This window comes from Pinus tabuliformis, chromosome 3_1 (genome assembly GCF_031772625.1).
Source record: "Pinus tabuliformis cultivar Carrire ecotype Pingquan chromosome 3_1, CPIR1, whole genome shotgun sequence".
In the NCBI taxonomy this organism is placed as follows: domain Eukaryota; kingdom Viridiplantae; phylum Streptophyta; class Pinopsida; order Pinales; family Pinaceae; genus Pinus; species Pinus tabuliformis.
Genome location: NC_142301.1, coordinates 235,074,310 through 235,091,808, shown reverse-complemented (window position 1 = coordinate 235,091,808; position 17,499 = coordinate 235,074,310).

Below are 17,499 nucleotides of genomic sequence, written 5' to 3'. Positions count from 1 at the left end.
AGAAATTGATCATTTGTTGGTGGTCCTAAAAATATTCTTGGACAAATGTAAGTCTTGTTCATGTTGGATATATACAGTAATAGTTCCATTTCAAAAACTAAATTAATAAAGACCTTCCATTATTGCTATTCAAAAACAGTGTTGTGTGAAATATAAGAGACATGTACTACTAATTAATCTTGTGTCTTAAACATGATTTAACTATCTTTTAAATCCTGATGGTACCTTAAGATACATGTACTACTAATTAATCTCATGTTTTAAACATGCTTTAACTATCTTTTAAATCCTAATGGTACCTTCATCAAGAGATTGTTTATTCTTTTATTAAGCTTGTATTTTATGAGCCTGAGTCATCATTATGTCACATGGCCCACACATAGGCTCACATATGGTTAATTCAATCATATTAACTACTAGTATTTAGTGGAAATACTCAATGCTTAAATCCCTTTTTTCTTGTTGTAAGGTTGTGTACAATTTTGACTTTCCTTTAACATATTGTTGGTTATATCCATGATTCTTGCAATCTAATAAGAGTTAATAATTTATTATAGAGGTGTTCATGGATCCTAATGGTTATTAATACCTAATGAACCATATTTGGGTTTTTGCTTGAGTTATTTTTGAGATGTCCATAAATGACATCAGTGTGTGTTTATTTTAGTGAATTTTTGTATGATATGATCTTGAGAGATCTCTCTATTTGTTTATGAATTGATATATTCACAAACCTTAATGGTTTCTTCAAATTGATTTGACATCGAAAATATTTTATATAAAAATATTTGATGTGTCCATCAATCCTATGAGTCCTTAGGATTATGTGAAAGATCGTTAAGCTTGAGGGTCAACATGCTTGTAGCAAGATTGTATATCAAATAATATTAATCTATCATTGTAGTTGATATATGAATGGATGACCTGGGATGCTAGAAATTTCTATTGTCAATGATCCATAATGGCTAATAAAAGTTAATTAGAAATCATGAAACTTGGTGTTCCTTGTTGTCATAGCAAGATTGTGTAGGAAATGAGTTTGATATTTCCTTCTTGATATACAAATTTATATTCCTATTAGTCCTAGTTTACACTATGAGTCAATCAACTATCCTTCATATTGTGTATGGAATTTTTTGAGACGCTTATGGATTTTAGCAGCCACTAGGATCCAATTTTTAATCTATAATATTGCGTCATCCTTAAAACCTTGTATGATCTGTCCTATACATGGTAATAGATCTCAGAGGCCACTAGGATTAGGTTAATCAAGTGATTCATATATGACTTAACACATCTATAAATCCTAGAAGCCATTAGGATTCAATGTGTTATCTTTGACCTTGTGTATCACCCAACTTTTGAAAATTCAATGAATCGTAGTGGCCACTAGGATTGAATGATCCATCTTTGAGCTTGTGCATAATCCATGTTTTGAGATGTCTATGAAGCCTAGTAGATGTTATTATTTTATGGAAAAAAGAATAAGCTTGATATTTCCTATGGTTGTAATAAGCTTGTGTATGAAATGTTCTTGAGCTATAACTCTATATTCCATTGATCCTAGTAGTGACTAGGAGTCAAGGAGCTATCCTTGATACTATGTGTAATATTTTACCAAGATATAAAATGGTTCTAGTGGCCTATATGATTAAATTTTTCATTTGAAATACTTTTTTCATCCTTAACATTTTGTACTAGCTATTCTAGACATGTCCATGGATCATATACAATTGTTCATTTATAAGCTTGTGCTCTAGAAATCCTATAGATGTCTTTGAATCCTAATAACCATTCTGTACTAGCAATCATTGAGATATCCATGAAACACAAGGACCATCAGGATTGAATGAGCCACCATGAAGATTGAGCTATCTTCATCATTATATATTCCACATGGAATTTTTCCTTTACCCTAAGTCATCCATATTATCCTAGCCACAAATGTGATATATTGTCGTACATTCTTGCTAATGTTGCATACATCAACCTTATTACTTTAAACTCCTTAGAGTCTTCAACAAGACTTCTACCACTAGTAACACCATTCTGCTTGTCCATGGCATACTCATCCTCATTAATCCTGTCCTCATGTGCAATATTGCTCTTTTTGCCTTATCCTTTCACATCTTACACAACTTCTTGATCCAAAATACCACCACTTTTCCATGCGTCTCAAGGAGTGTAATTTTTTGGATCTAGGGTACCACTACATTAGTCTCCCCACAATAATAAAAGAGTATCCTTGTGCTTATGAGTTGACTCTTATCTTTAACTATTTCATGTGTAAATTTGTTATTTCCCTTATACTATTTTCACTAATTCATCTTTCTCACTTCATTTGTTGCATTGTTCAAATCTTCAATTTTAGTGCTTCATATTGTATTACATTCATTTCTTTTTTCTCATCCCATTTGCACCTCCTCAAAAGTCAACTTTTTTGTTTTATTTGCAAATTCTTCTACAACTTATTCAAATAATATGTGAAATTCTATTTGAAATGATTCCAACCAACATTTAGCTACTCCTTATTTTAATTGTTTCATGTAATGGGATTCTTCAGCAAGCCACCGATGCCCAAAACTTGCTAATTTCCATGTCTCTATCTCTATGTATCATATTATATATATGTGTGTATCTATATGTATGTTTTCATAAATGTATATATGCTTACATGTGTGCCTTTATTGACATGTTTTATTTTATTTTCATATGAGAATATCATCAATATGTAATCAATAAGTTAAATATAAATTTAAACATATTGCTTAAAAAACAAAAAACAAAAAATCTTCAATATTGAAATGTAATTAATAAACATAAATGATTCCATTTATAAACATAAAACTTCCATTAATATTTTAAAAATTTATCTCAAAATTTTATCTATATAAAATTAATCCCAGATTTTTTTATTTTTTTTTTTTTGTGTAAAGGCTATTCTATTAAGATTAAAAAGAGAAAAAATATGTACAAAGAGGTTTGAACCTCTGAGGGGGCCGTAGCCAGCCCTCTGTCAAAAAACCATTGCAGATATTGCTGTTCCTTCTGTTTACAAAAATGGTAGTCATAACCTTAAAACCTGAACAGACCTATATAGACCCAAAACTAAACAGTACATTACGCTTCAGAGAGAGCTCCCATATTACTGATTACTGTCCTTTAACAACATTACAAAAAAGGAAAGCCAAAATAAAGTCCATGAGTGTGAACAACTTCCAGCTGGTGTTATCAGGTACCATGCGCACTGAGAATTACCCACGAGATCCTGAAAACCAAAAACTGATATACTATCCTGAAGCTGAAGGCAAATGTAATTAGACCTGCTTTGGCTCACCAGTAGCATTATCATTGACCTGGTCCGGGGAGCGCGCCCAGGTAACCATCACCTCATCTTCGGCTTCCATCAAATTGCCATCCGGAGGAGGCACGAGGTGCAGGACACTTTCATATAGGCGCACTGGCTCACAAGCAATGATTTGCTCCTGAGGAGAGTCCAGCTGAGTGCAAGCCTCTTCCTGATGATCCTCTTCGTGCACCGCAGCAGAAACCTTGAGGACAGCATCCGCCAAGCTACTCTGAGAAGCACTGGCATTCTGAGAAAGTGATTGTTCCTTGGAAGCTTCATCTAAGCTGGCGAGCTCATCTTCTTCCTCCGAGAAGATGACCGTGATTATGGCAGAGATGAGCGGTCTGTTGAGCCTGCTTTTGAATTTGAACCTGGATGTATGAAGAGAACTGTTTAGGGAGGGACCAGAATCATCTGAGGGCGGAGAGGAAGGCGAAGCAGTGGCTAACGGGGATATACGACGAGGTGCAGAGCTCCCACTCCCCCCCGGCCCTCCCCGGGACCCCGAATTGCTCCCGCGCCTGGGAATGCCCCGACGACGGGCCATAATCGAATATAACAGCGGAATGAAGAAACTCAAGGACTGAGGGTAAGGGAAAAGCAACTCACAGACTAATAGAACCCAAAATGAGAACCAGACTGTTATATGTAAGACCCAGACTCTAAGCTCACATAAGATAGACCCGGCTTCCAGACAATACCCAACCACGACTGAGTGAACCCAATTCCCAACCCAGACACCTACAGCAGGGACAGAGACCAAATCCCTTACAGAGATGATGCCGAAGACTGACCTGAGACACCAGACGCAAAAGGCGAAAACTAACTTAGAGCGCCCAACACCTTCGAAGAGATTCAGAATTGTATTCCTGAGGCTGACCAACTGGGAACTGTTATGAGACCATGAAGGCTTCCCAGTTCTCTGGGTTGCGCTAAGACTCTGAGACCAAGACCACCAGAGGAGACCTCTGCTTGCATAGACCAGACACACTGCGATGCTTCCGGAAAGGACCAGAACAAATGAAACATGGAGAATGCGCGCCATCCTGTTAACCTCCAGCTGCGTACCTCGAGCTCGTGCCTGCATTAATGTTAATTGATTACCTGCCTTAAACCGCCTTACCTTGCTTGATTGCTTGCCAGTTGCCGGCTGCGCATGCATCAACATTAACATGTATTAAAGACACCCGCATCCGGGTAATCCCAGAAAAAATTATATCAATAAGATGAAATAATAATTTTAAACTTTTATCTAATTAAAAAAAAAAGTCATATACATATTTTTTTTAAACTTCAACTGTATATTTAATTTCCTTTTAGATATCTTATTAGTTATCTATTTCACAATGTTTAATTAGAATATTTGCCTCTATAAAACTTTATTTCATAAGTGACAATCACAACAACATTAACGTCCATCTATCCCTTTCTTAAACCCTCTCTCAAGACATTGACATATTTCTTTCTTAAATTTTGTGATCTCTCGGAACTACATATTTCTTTATTAAATTTTTCTCACATAAATGAGTGTCTTTTTTTTATACCATTCCCATTGATGCTTTCACTTAAACTTCACATTTAATGCTTTTATTGAAACTTCTCTTCTTCTATGTATGTTACTAAGATAACACATTTAACCAAGACGCCACTGAGATAAAAGCTCGGCTAAAGTGGATTTATTATTGTATGCATTCCTTCTTTCCTTCACATGAGTCCAGAAGTTATAATGTGGGACATGAAGGTGCAACATATTCCATACATTTGAAAATCTCAGGAAGCTATTATGTATCCCATTGCAATATGTAAGATAATAAAATACAAATATCTTGTACACTGATCTACACAATATTATATTGTGATGAAAATAGAAATCTACTATTCTTACAAATGGAACTTCATAATATTATGAGGAAAATAAAAATCTTCTGTTTTTAGAAACAAAACTTCTAACAAATAATAGAAAAAATATTTTGTTCTTAGAAACCAACTTTCTAATTTTTAAAAAATATAAAAATAAAAAGTTTATTTTAAATGATTAATTAAAAAAATGAAAAAAATAACTTATTGCAACATAATAATGAAATGACTCATAAAATAGTGTGCTGAGGTTTGGTCTTGTGGCCAGCAGATGATCTGTTAAGTCGTTCGTGCTACTGTGCAGGTCACGAGTTCAAGTCTTGTCTTACCCGAGGGTCGTTCTTGCGGGCTGGTTAGTTCCTCCTAGAGGTTATAGTGGTAGCCAGTTGGATTCGATCCCGTGTAACACGAGTACGATACCACCACCGTTGTTGATTCCACTAATCAACAAAAAAAAATGACTCATAAAATGTAAAATAGTTGGCAATAGGGTGTTTTGTTAAGATACTCTTTGTGTAAAGATTGTTGGTTTAAAACATCATGAGTAAAAAATAATCTATCCAAGATAAGTGTTGGTGCAGTCCAAGTTAGGTGTGATCCTTAGGTGACTTTGATAGCTTAGATGCCTTGGCTCATGCTTTCTTAGCTAAAGCCTGGTCTCACAAGTCATTGACAAACTATTTACCAGAGAAAACATAATCATGAAATGAGACTATTGAGGAACATAGACATTTTGGTTTTATCTAAGAAAATAATATATCAAAGATGAAACATCAATTTAGGGGATTATAATCTTTGTTGAATTTCCAATTTCACACTCTTAAGATGGATGGAGACGCTAGATAATATATACTTATCAGTTTATATTGCACTTTGGACCACATGATTTTTCTTCAAGATTGTGATCCATATTGGATCATTATATTGTTTGGTATCTATATTAATTGTTTTAGGGTGGCGACATGAGAGAAATAATCATACAAGAGTAGTTTTAATGGTTGGACCCACACTGGAGAATTGGGGTCAGAAAGCTGTTGGGGCCACTTTGAGGCCTTAAATGAATATTTTTAGGGATAAGATGTCACCACTTAAGAGGGAAACTTCATGGCGCTATTCTACACTCGAAGAACTTTCCAACAATGGAAGAATCACATCAATAAGAATTCATACACAAAATTTATCCCATTTGAATGTTGACCTATCATGATTGATCACTATAATTCGAGAGAATGCTATGCCAAACCTAATTATTCATGGAAAAAGGGTTAGCCATGTGGGTCTAATGAATAAGGTTCTAGGAGATTTGAGTTGTAATTGTTTATGAGGGTTGAATGGGTCAAAGTTAACTACTAGTTGGCTATCAGACTATGTTATAATAAAGCGACTAGAAAAAAAATGGATTTCATTCTATTCTAGTGCAATTTCTTTTATAGTAGAGCATAGCAGCTGAGAGTGGATAGAGAGAATTGAAAAAATGGGTTCTTATATTTTTAGCAACCCACAAGACACTTGTCTCACTCCTTTGTATTTGTGATATTTTCATTCAAAGAAAGAGAGAGCAGAGTAGCCTCAACTTTTAGTTGGGTTTTCTTTCGAAAGGGTTTCCCTGGTCATATCTTGGTGTTATTGTGGTTAGTGAATGATTGTCTTATCTATATTATATTTCCACATTTTATATATTACATGGATAAGAAAGAAACAATAACATAATAAATTAATAAATATAAGAAAAAATAATCCTAATAGTATAGATTTTGGATTTCAGTATATTTTTGGCATATTTATTGTGATGAATTGTCCAATGCAATATCCATGGAATTTCATATATCATATTGGTCTTAGATAAGGATACTTTGGGTATTTTGTGGGAAGTTGTAAGTAATATAGATTTTATTAAGAAGAAATTCACAAAACCCCAACCATGGTTGGCAAGTGTATTTGTAATAACACTTGAGATCTAGTAGAAGAGATATATACAAGGTTAGAAGTGCAGGTCACATATTTGATCTATAATATGAACTTCCATATGGAATCTCTAGAAAACAAGCTAGAATAAAAGAATATGAAGGTTCCAACTCAAAGGTCGGAATAGAGGGAAAATCGAGGGATTAAGAGAATGAGAGGAGTCTAAGAAAAACTTCAAAAGAATATCCTTGTTAGAGTGTTATGAACCATTTATTGTCCCTAATTAGAGTGTTATCAACCATTTAGTGTTGATGAGTGTTAACCACTCCCTGATGGGAAATGTGGTCTTGCATCAGTGCAGTTTGTTGACCTCCTTGCCCCCTACTGCCTTGTACCCTTTTTAAGTTAGGAAGTTCAAGAAAATGGTGGGTATAATGACTGTATTCCCCATAGATAACACATGAATGATTAGTTCGTAGACTATTATTCTTGCCTTGTTTTTGTGGGTTATTATTGGTCGATCCTTGGTTTTGGTTCCAGTTAGGGTTGCCCCTTCCCGATACCCATGGAGGTTGCTGCTCCATGGTCAAGTTCTCCCTTTAGCTTTTTCTTAGGTTTTCTCTTAGAAATATTCGGGGGGTTCGCTGGATTCAGTTGTTCCTCTGACTATTGTTGTGAAGTAAGAGAAGGTTTCACTAGATTCATGGTTGCATTATTCTGTGTTCGTGGGTAATTTTGTTATTGTGTAGGGAAAGGAAAATATTGGTTTCCCTGTCCCTGGTTAATGTATGGACTCTGGGAAGAGGACATTATGTTTGTATTCCTAGAGGAGTATTGGTTTCACTTTCAGGGAGGTTATGAGCCTCCCTGAGGGGGTTGATATTGGTTAACCTTGTTGATCGTATCCTGTATAGGTGGGGGTTGACTGAGTTAGTATCTTGTATGTTGCAATGGTGGTGTGCATTGCGTAGCATTGAATTCTTCGCCATTAAATGAATATCTAGGGTATTGGTAGTTGTTGTTGAGTGGGTTTTAGGTGATGGACCCAATTAATCCATCAACAACATTGGATGCACCTGTGATCTCTTTATAATTTTGCAGGCGCGGGGCGTTTGGAAGCACATGATAGATGTACCTGGACTAGGTGTAGATAAGCTCCAACTATTTAGATTTACTAATGGATTCTTTCTCTATATGCAGGGATCAATTTTCCATGTCTTTGGAGATTTCAAATGTGAGGGATCTCAAGAATAATTCCAAGATGACTTTGCCTTCAAACTGGTTTTTACATAGGCTACGGCATTTTCACCATTCATGTATATGATCTGAGATGTGGGTAGCAGGTGTTTGTTTGAAATTGGTGAGGAGTTCCAGACCCAAATCGTGGTGAAATGGGAGATGGAAGAAGTTAACAAAAGTTGTAGCTAGTGAGCTAAAGTTTTTGGTCAACATACCATTTCATTGCAGGTCAAGTTAGGGTGCATTAAAATAGTCGTAATCTAATAGTATTATCAATGATACTATTAGACGAACACCATATGTGAAAATTCATAACATGGTTTGTTGGGTTTTCGCCCTATTTTCCTTCGAACTTTGGAATATCTGAAGGGAGATTGGTGGGCATAGAAGACCAATTATTGGCATGGGCGATCAATTCATTGGTTAGCTTTCTTAAATATAGTAGGTTTAATGAAGCTAAAAATGGGATCTGCGAGTTACCTACCCCTATAAAAAAAAATTGGATAACTATATCAAAAGGGGTCCTCTGTGGGGAAGTCTCAAGAGAATTACCTTGATGGGTGTCTCAGGGACTATTTGGAGGAGTGCCGTATGGGCTCCAAAGGGGGTAGCACATGTTGACCCTTTTGGAGTGGTGAAGGATGTTTTTTCTAGGGAGGGGTTCGGAGAAAAGATGCACCATTAAAGGAAGATCCAATAATGGTGGTTGTGTGATGTCCTTTATGCCTAAATGATGTGAGTCCTATTAGAAAATTATATATTATGAATCAATGGAACACATAAAATATTGTAGAAATATAAACACAGAAAACACATAAAACAAGAGAGACACAAATATACATGGTTCACTCAGTTTGGGCTACGTCCACGGAGAAACAACCAGTCCTTATTTTATTATATTATCCAACAAACTAAAGAGATACAACCTACAACAGATTCGCTATAACTCCCTCTTCACTCTCAATCTCCTCTCTTTTCCTCACTCAAAATACAGATATAAATAGATACAATACAATTACCTCATATATAGTGAGGGGTTGCCTTCTAGGGAAAAAAACCCTAAATTAGACATAGCTTCTACCGTCAGATCATCCGCCTAATGAACGGCCAGATTGACTAGAAATTACTAGACTTTTACAAGGCAACTTTACATCTATTTTTAGCATTGGGGGCGCTGCCCCCAAACCCCCGCTGGCCACTGGACCCCCCACCCGAGGGGTATCGTTCCCCCCAAACCCTCACTGGGGGGACAAGTCCCCCCCATGTGGAGGGGTGTACAGTCTTTGTTGGGTATATATCTGACTAAGACCTTTGAATACAAAAGATAATTAGGCTCCACACCCAACAAGTCCTGGCACACCTCTCAGTAATGACGGGAGGTTTGAAAAACATCTATAATGACGAGGAGCCATGGGGTCCCCTATTGTGTTGATTAGAGTGTGTGCTACTTTTTGTATGGTAAGGGAAAAAGATAAGTAACAAGGAAATATGATCACATACATAAAACCAAGTGAAAATATAAATTTTTTATTTTCCTTTTATAATTAAGCTATGTGATCAAGTAAACAAGAAAAATGATTTTGTTTGTTGCATATGATAAAAGATCATATGTAGACCTAATTATCCTTGACAGTCTCAAAGTAACGGGCCTTGCGAATATGTCTTCTGATGGGTGTTGCGGAAACATCCCGAAAGAACTGGTGACACCTTCCAATAGCTGAAGAATCAACCAAGGTAATGGTAATGAGGCTCAAGTGTTGCCTGCACCATCACCTATAGGGAAATGATGCCCTAGATTTTGGCCACTAAAGTACCTTCGTCCCACATGAGCATTCAAGTATTTAGCTTCTTGGTAATCACTTACCAATACCAAGCACTAGATGGGTCAGGTAGCCCCAAAGAGTACTGTACGTACTAGACCTAAGCCGAAACCCTTGTGAATCGGGTCTATGCCATGCTCGAGTATTCATTTCCGTGGGATGATTGAAGGATTTTAAGCTCCCTGAAAAGTCAACAACTATGTTTCAAAGGTGTAGCATGACCATGATGGCTTATGGGATGCATACCCCCAATGTTATGAACCTGAATTATAATTTTTCTCGTGGTCCCTGTGGGGAAACCTAGTTGGTTCAAGTTATGGTTGTTTTTAAGGAGTCTTAGTTCATTGATGGAGTGATTTTGTAAGCCAAAATAGACAAAGTACCCAAAGCTCTAGAAACTGGATTCCCTTCAGTACAAAGTGTATGGAAGCTTAGTGTGTTATGCAAGTGAGCATACAAAGTGTGAAAATATGAAGATATGTAGTGATCATTTACAATGTCCTTCTAATTACACTAACTGTTGATTATTCCTTGCATGGAAAAAGAAATATATTGTGGATTATGGGCCACTTACTCTTTTCCTATTAAACTATGTGGATTTTAACAAGGGAGATTTAAATTCAAATGATTTTAATAAATTTTTCATATGCAATCCCAGGCTTGTCTTAGAGACGCAACGAAAGCAAAGATTGCTTATTTTCTCTAATAAAATTTTCTCCTAGTCCCACAAAATGAAGAACTAAATGTTTTGGTTAGTCGTAAGATTTGTGGATCATGGGTCACTTACTCCTTTACTAATTAAACTATGTGATTTGTAGACAATTTTAGTAAAATAGTTTGAAAAACATATGTGGAATTTGGCCACTTACATTTCTCCACCAATTGAGGTTAGCAAAGAAACTGGAGGTACTAAATAGAAAATGCATAATGCAAAGGTGAAGGAAATTCACTAAAGGTAACCAATCACCTGAGGAAAGAGAAATACAACGCTCCTTTTTTTTGTTTTTTGTGACCGTGGGAGTTTAGCTGCACATAGACATGATCGCTCATCTATTAGATAAAAAACCATGAAAGTGATAAAGAAAAAGAAAATTTCAACTTCTATGGGCTCATAATAGGTCCGTGAGGTCAGTGAAAATTCCAGAGAGGTGTTGAGCGCCTTGTAGGATGGTTGTGTAGATAGAAGGTCCTACAAAAAAAATATTTAGATTAATGAAAAGACAACGATATGGCTTACATACCTCTGGTAGTGTTTTTGTGGCAATGGTGTGCCAAAAGACACCTCCTTAGCAGTTGATTGTTCCATGCAAACGATCACAGAGGTGTTGTTAGTGGACAGAATTGAATAAACACGACATTGTAAATAGTGGAAACAATGCATACATAAACATAAACAAAACAAAGAGGTAAATAGACAAACAATGCTCAAATGGAGCAAACAAATCAATAAAATAATGGAAATAGCTCACTTTATTGACTATTGGTAGTAGAGGTTGAATACAATAGATGAATATTAGACACTTGAAGAGAATTCTTTAAGTTATGGTGCTAAAAAATCCTCATCAATGGGATTTCTTTTCCTCAATCTCTTTGTAAGTTTCTCCTCTTTCTCAGAGAAGTATTAAGACTCTCCAATGGTGAATTTCTCTTTTCTCACTAGGATGATGGATTTCTCAGAAGCAATATGGGCAACATGCTAGTGCTCTTCCCTTCTTTGGCTTCAACAATGTAATGGTGGTTTGCTCTGATAGAAATTTGGCAAGCATAACAATGTCTCATATTTTGGCTCTCCCATGGTTTGTTTATATGGAATTTTTTGAATCCTTCTTTCCCCTCTTGGTTAATGCATAATAATTATAGATGAGTAGGACAAGATGATTCCATTGAGGGCTGCATATCTTCAGGGCAACTCGAATTTGGCTTTACTAGACTAAGCTTGTGTTAGAGAATCAACCCCAAGCGCGTGGACTAGTTCTGAATAGCTGAGTCATCCTTTTCGGCAACCGTGTGACTTTTGAAGGATATGCCCTGTGCACGCATTTATCGAAGAAATAGTCGCGCGACATCAATTTTTTTTACTTTATAAACTTTGGGCCTTAGGACAAATTTAATTATTTAAACTTCATGATGTATTTAGCTGGAAAATGTTCACTTGTGTATTCTGTTGGACACCTCTTAGTGTCTTTTGGATTGTGCCAACATGTGTACAATTTTGTTGTGTTAACACTATGCTCAACAATTATTTTTAAAAGTATTTTTTTCTACTTTCAATTCCTTTATCTCTATATAAAGTTGATGGAAAATTAAAGTAGAAATCAAACTAATTTATTTATGGTCGACATTGAATTTTTTTGTTATTACTAATTTTCAATTTGTTAATGTAATTATTGTTTTATTATTTTTAAAAGTAACGTTACACAAAAATATATCCTGCATACTAGGTTGTAGAGAGCTTCTCATCAAAACAATAATTTTAAAGATATTATTATTTTAAAATATTTTGGTGATCAACTTAAAAGCTTTTGATTTATAGGATATAAATTTAATTCCTTTTAAATAATATTAAATACATTATTTTTATATACATATAAACTATAAATGTATTAACATGTTATTATATATGGGCTTAGTGATTCACTATTTTCTCTTGTGGTGAGGGTTGTGAGGTTGAGGGTTTTTTAAAAAACAAGGATGACTGCTAATGAACAATCTTTGGTGCTATCATATGTTGAGGTTTCGTTGGTCTCTTTAGGTGGTCACAGGATGATGTAGGAGGTTTTTATGAATGGTATGGATGAGTTGGTAGATTACTCCCTGAGTTAGATGATACTGTCACTTTCTAGGGTAACATGCTAGGTCAAAATCATGCAGTTTTAGTGGATCAACAAGCTGGAAGGGCTAGCATGGGAGTTGATGAAAAATTTTCTCAGTGGTTTCCTAGATTACAGAGGTTCGTAATTCACCTAGTCCACTCCCTATGCATGAATAAGGTAGGTATATTTTTCCATTTTCTTTTGCGCTAGCATATGTTCCATTTGGGGTTACATATTAGTAGGGGTTTGTAGTTTTGAGCTAGGTGGGCCCTCCTGAGGGTAATTCTTAGGCCCCTATACTACCAGTGTAACCCCTTATTGTTATTAGTACAAGCCCCTTATTATATTTTTGTACCCATGTAGTCCCCATATTGTTATTATTGTGCCCCATAGAAGCACACTATTTTTATTATTGTGCACGTACATTATTATTGTTATGTCGGCTTTGATTATATTATGACCCCTTAGACTCCTATATATAGAAAGGAGGTTCTGTCATTTGAATCATCCAATAATTATTCATTTTGTAATGAAAAGGAGGTTGCCCCCTCGAAGAGGTTGAATTCTAAGGTGTTGATCTATCTTTTCTTTCTTTTTGTGAGATGGTTTCATAACATTTGGTATTAGAGCTTTGGATTCTAGGGTTTCGCTACTCCAAATAGGTCATCATGACATTTTCACTATAAATTCGTTTCTATGACATTTCAGAAGAGAACAAAAAATCCCATTTCGGATGAAATCATGTTGAACCCCAGATCCAAATTTCAGAGCTTTTCCCACTATATTTGCGGAGATATGATCTAAGGAAGTTGGTCTTTTTGCGGACTCTTGAATTACATTCCAAATAGGTGACCTTGGGAAAATCGTCATAGCTTTTGCTTTGAGCATCAAATTGCAATTTTGTAAGAATTTACAGAAGTATGACGGACTGTAGTTTCCTGTTTTAGATCCGAAGGTCAAAACACTGACACGTGGCACCTCATACAAGTTTTCTCTTTTGAAAAGGTATATAATTATGTCATCTTGGGAGATTCTGCATAACTCTTTCTTGGAGAATCTAAAATCGATCAGGCTAGTGGCATTGGAAAGAGGACATAGAGGGCTACTGTAGGTAGCAATTTTAGAACTGAAAGATCTAAAATTACAGAGATACATCATATTCAATATCAAGTGCCTACAAAGTGAAAAAAGGTGTGTATTTTTTTTAATATTTGCATAAGCTTGGTTTGAAAAATTAGTTTGAAGGAATTCAAAGGGAATAATGAAGAATTATTATCATTAATTGATGCCTTGAAGAAAGAAAAAGGAAACACCTAGTAAACAACCTGAAAGCTCTAGCATGACACATGAATAAGAGGAAGAAATGCTACATGATATATCAAAATTACAAGACCAAGTGCATCAAATGTCACTCTCACAAAAGCTAACAAAAGCTAAGGTAAATGGTGTGAAATCTAAGATAAAGGGTGTGGAAACTAAGATGAATGGCACAGAAGCTAAGATGAATGGTGTGGAAACTAATATCAATGGAATGGAAGCTAAGATGAATGGCATGGATGCTAAGATGGATGGCATGGATGATAATATGGAAGAATTGAAGATAAATTTGAATAAGTTGCTACAAGAAATGGTCACTAATGGTGAAAGGGTAGTAAAGGAAACTCATGATGAGAACAAAAGAAATGTTAATCATGATTTCATAGAATCTAATGTTGGATCAAATACCCACCATATTCCAAAAATCGATATGAGGAAGTTTGATGGCAACGATCCTGCAACATGGATACTACAGATGGAGCAATTTTTCGATCTCAATAATGTGCAAAAACACACAAAAGGTACATATTGCAACTTTATATTTGGAACCAAATCAATTTGTATGGTATCAATGGCTTTGCTCTCGTAAACAAATTATCACTTGGGAAATTTTTATGGAAGAAATGACAGCACATTATGAGGATAGAAAAAAAACACATTTTTTAGCCAATTAATAAGTCCCAAACAAAAGGGTTCAATGATGGAGAACGTTGAGGAGTTTCAAAAATTGAACATAAGGGTAAAAAATATTCCAGAGGAGCATAAGATTGGTGTGTTCATAAGGAATTTAAAGGAGAATATCCGACATGATGTTCACCTTTGGGAACCTAATTCATCGGAGAAGGCATTCAAGTTAGCAAAAAAAATGGAAAGAAAAATTATGGAAACTAGGAAGTCTACCACTCACAACTATAAAGATGGAAGCGTTGTTGCCCGTACCCTTCCACAACCTATAAGGTTGACACCACAACAATTGGAAGAAAAAAGAGAAGAAGGGCTTTGTTACAGTTGTGATAGTAAATACACTAAAGGTCATAAGTGTGCTGAGGAGAAATTATTTTACGTAGAGTATGAAGAGGAGGAAGAAAAGGATCAAGAAACATCAAAAGAAGAGGATATATGCTAGGACCCAACCCCAGAGAAAGAAGATATGAATCTGACCATATCTTGTAAAGCATTGGCAAGAATTACCACTCCTAAAAATCTCAAGATAGAAGGACATATCAAGAAGAAAAAGGTTCAAGAAGTGAAAGATCACATCAAGAAAGAAGAAATGAATCCAACCATATCTTGTAATACATTGGCTGGAACTACCACTCCTCAAACTATCCAAATAGAAGGAAATATCAAGAAAAAAGATGTTCAAGAAGTGAAATATCACATCGAGCATCAAGAAATGAATCTGACCATATATTGTAAAGCATTGGAAGAAATTACCACTCCTAAAACTCTCAAGATAGAAGGACATATCAAGGAGAAAAAGGTTCAAGCAGTGAAATATCACATAGATCATCAACAACAAGCTCTCCAACTTTTAAAGGGTAATGCCACTTTGGTGCAAAATCGAATGAAACAACAGGTAGATCAACATCGTAGTGAAAATTGTTTTGATGTAGGTGATTGGGTATTTTTACTACTACATCTAAAGAAAGCTATTTATGAGAAGGAAATGTTGGCAATACTACCCGCACTTAAGAAATGGCAACCTTAGCGAATGGGAAGACACTTCAAGGTAACCATGGATCATGATAGTCTTAAATACTTTTTAGAACAACTATTATCTTTAGAAGAATAGAAAAGATGGGTCACAAATATGTTGGGTTATGACTTTGACATCATCTATAGAAAAGGGAAGCAAAATTTTGTTGCAGATGCACTCTCAAGAAAGGATGAGGATGTGGAAGCATTGTTTTGTGCTATTTCTATTATCCAACCAGATTGGATAAATGAAGCAAGGGATGAATGGAAGAAGGACGAAGAAGTATGGCCACTCATTCAAAAGATGCAGAAGATCCTAATTCAAACAATATTGCCAGAACTTGAAGAGGAAGGAAAAGTCATATTGGAACCTTAAGCAGTCATAGAAACAAGAACCTGACAACTATGAAATTGATCAATTTCAGATTATCTCATCAAGTGGAAGAACTTACCCGCTGAAGATTCCACATGAGAGGACGAGAATTTTATACAGAAGCATCAAGAACTACTCAAGCGTCGAGGACAACACTTTTTGAAGGAGAGGGGCATGTTAAGCCTCTATACTACTAGTGTAACCCCTTATTGTTATTAGTACAACCCCTTTATTATATTGGTGTACCCACATAGTCCCCATATTGTTATTATTGTGCCTGTACAGTATTATTTTTATGTCGGCTCTGATTATATTATGACCACTTAGACTCCTATATATAGAAAGGAGGTCTTGTCATTTGAATCATCCAAGAATTATTCATTTGTGTAATGTAAAGGAGGTTGCCCCCTCGAAGAGGCTAAATTCTAAGGCATAGATCTATCTTTTCTATCTTTTTGTGAGCTGGTTTCATAACAGTAATTTTCTGTGAATACCTCTAGCTCTCTCTTGGATTTTAGCTATGGAAAAAATGAAGGTCTCTTTGATGGATTGCAGTTTTCATATGGTGGGGTGTTCAGTAGACCAATGTCAATGGTCAGTTTCTCTATAATCCAGGTCATAGGGAAAAATCAATTGGTCTCAAGGGGTCTACAGGTCATTAATTGTTTTTTGCTAAACTTTACTAATGTTCTCAGTGATATGCAAGCGTTTGAATCTAATCTTGTGCCTTGATAGTCAACTTAAACTAAAATCCTAGGTGGGATCAAGGAAAATCCCAAACCTATCATAGGTGGTAAGAAGGGAAAGAAGAGGAAGTTTAATCCACCAAAAAGTGAGGAAGTAAACATGTTTTTCGAGGAAGATTTCAAGATGGGTGTGGTTGTATAATTTCAGAAAAAGGGGGTGGTTGAGAGAGAGGGGTAGGTTTTTTTTTGCATTGAATTCCTATGGGATTGGTATGAGAAAGAATAGAGAAGGGAATTGGTGGAATCTTTGAAATTTTGTACCATAGATTGTGGTTGGTTTCTCTTCAAAAGTGAGATAAGAGTGGTAGTAACTAGGTTATTGTCCAAACCCTGCAGCGTTGATCCAATGTCGGTTCTCCTAAGGAAGTGGTCTCCTTTGTTT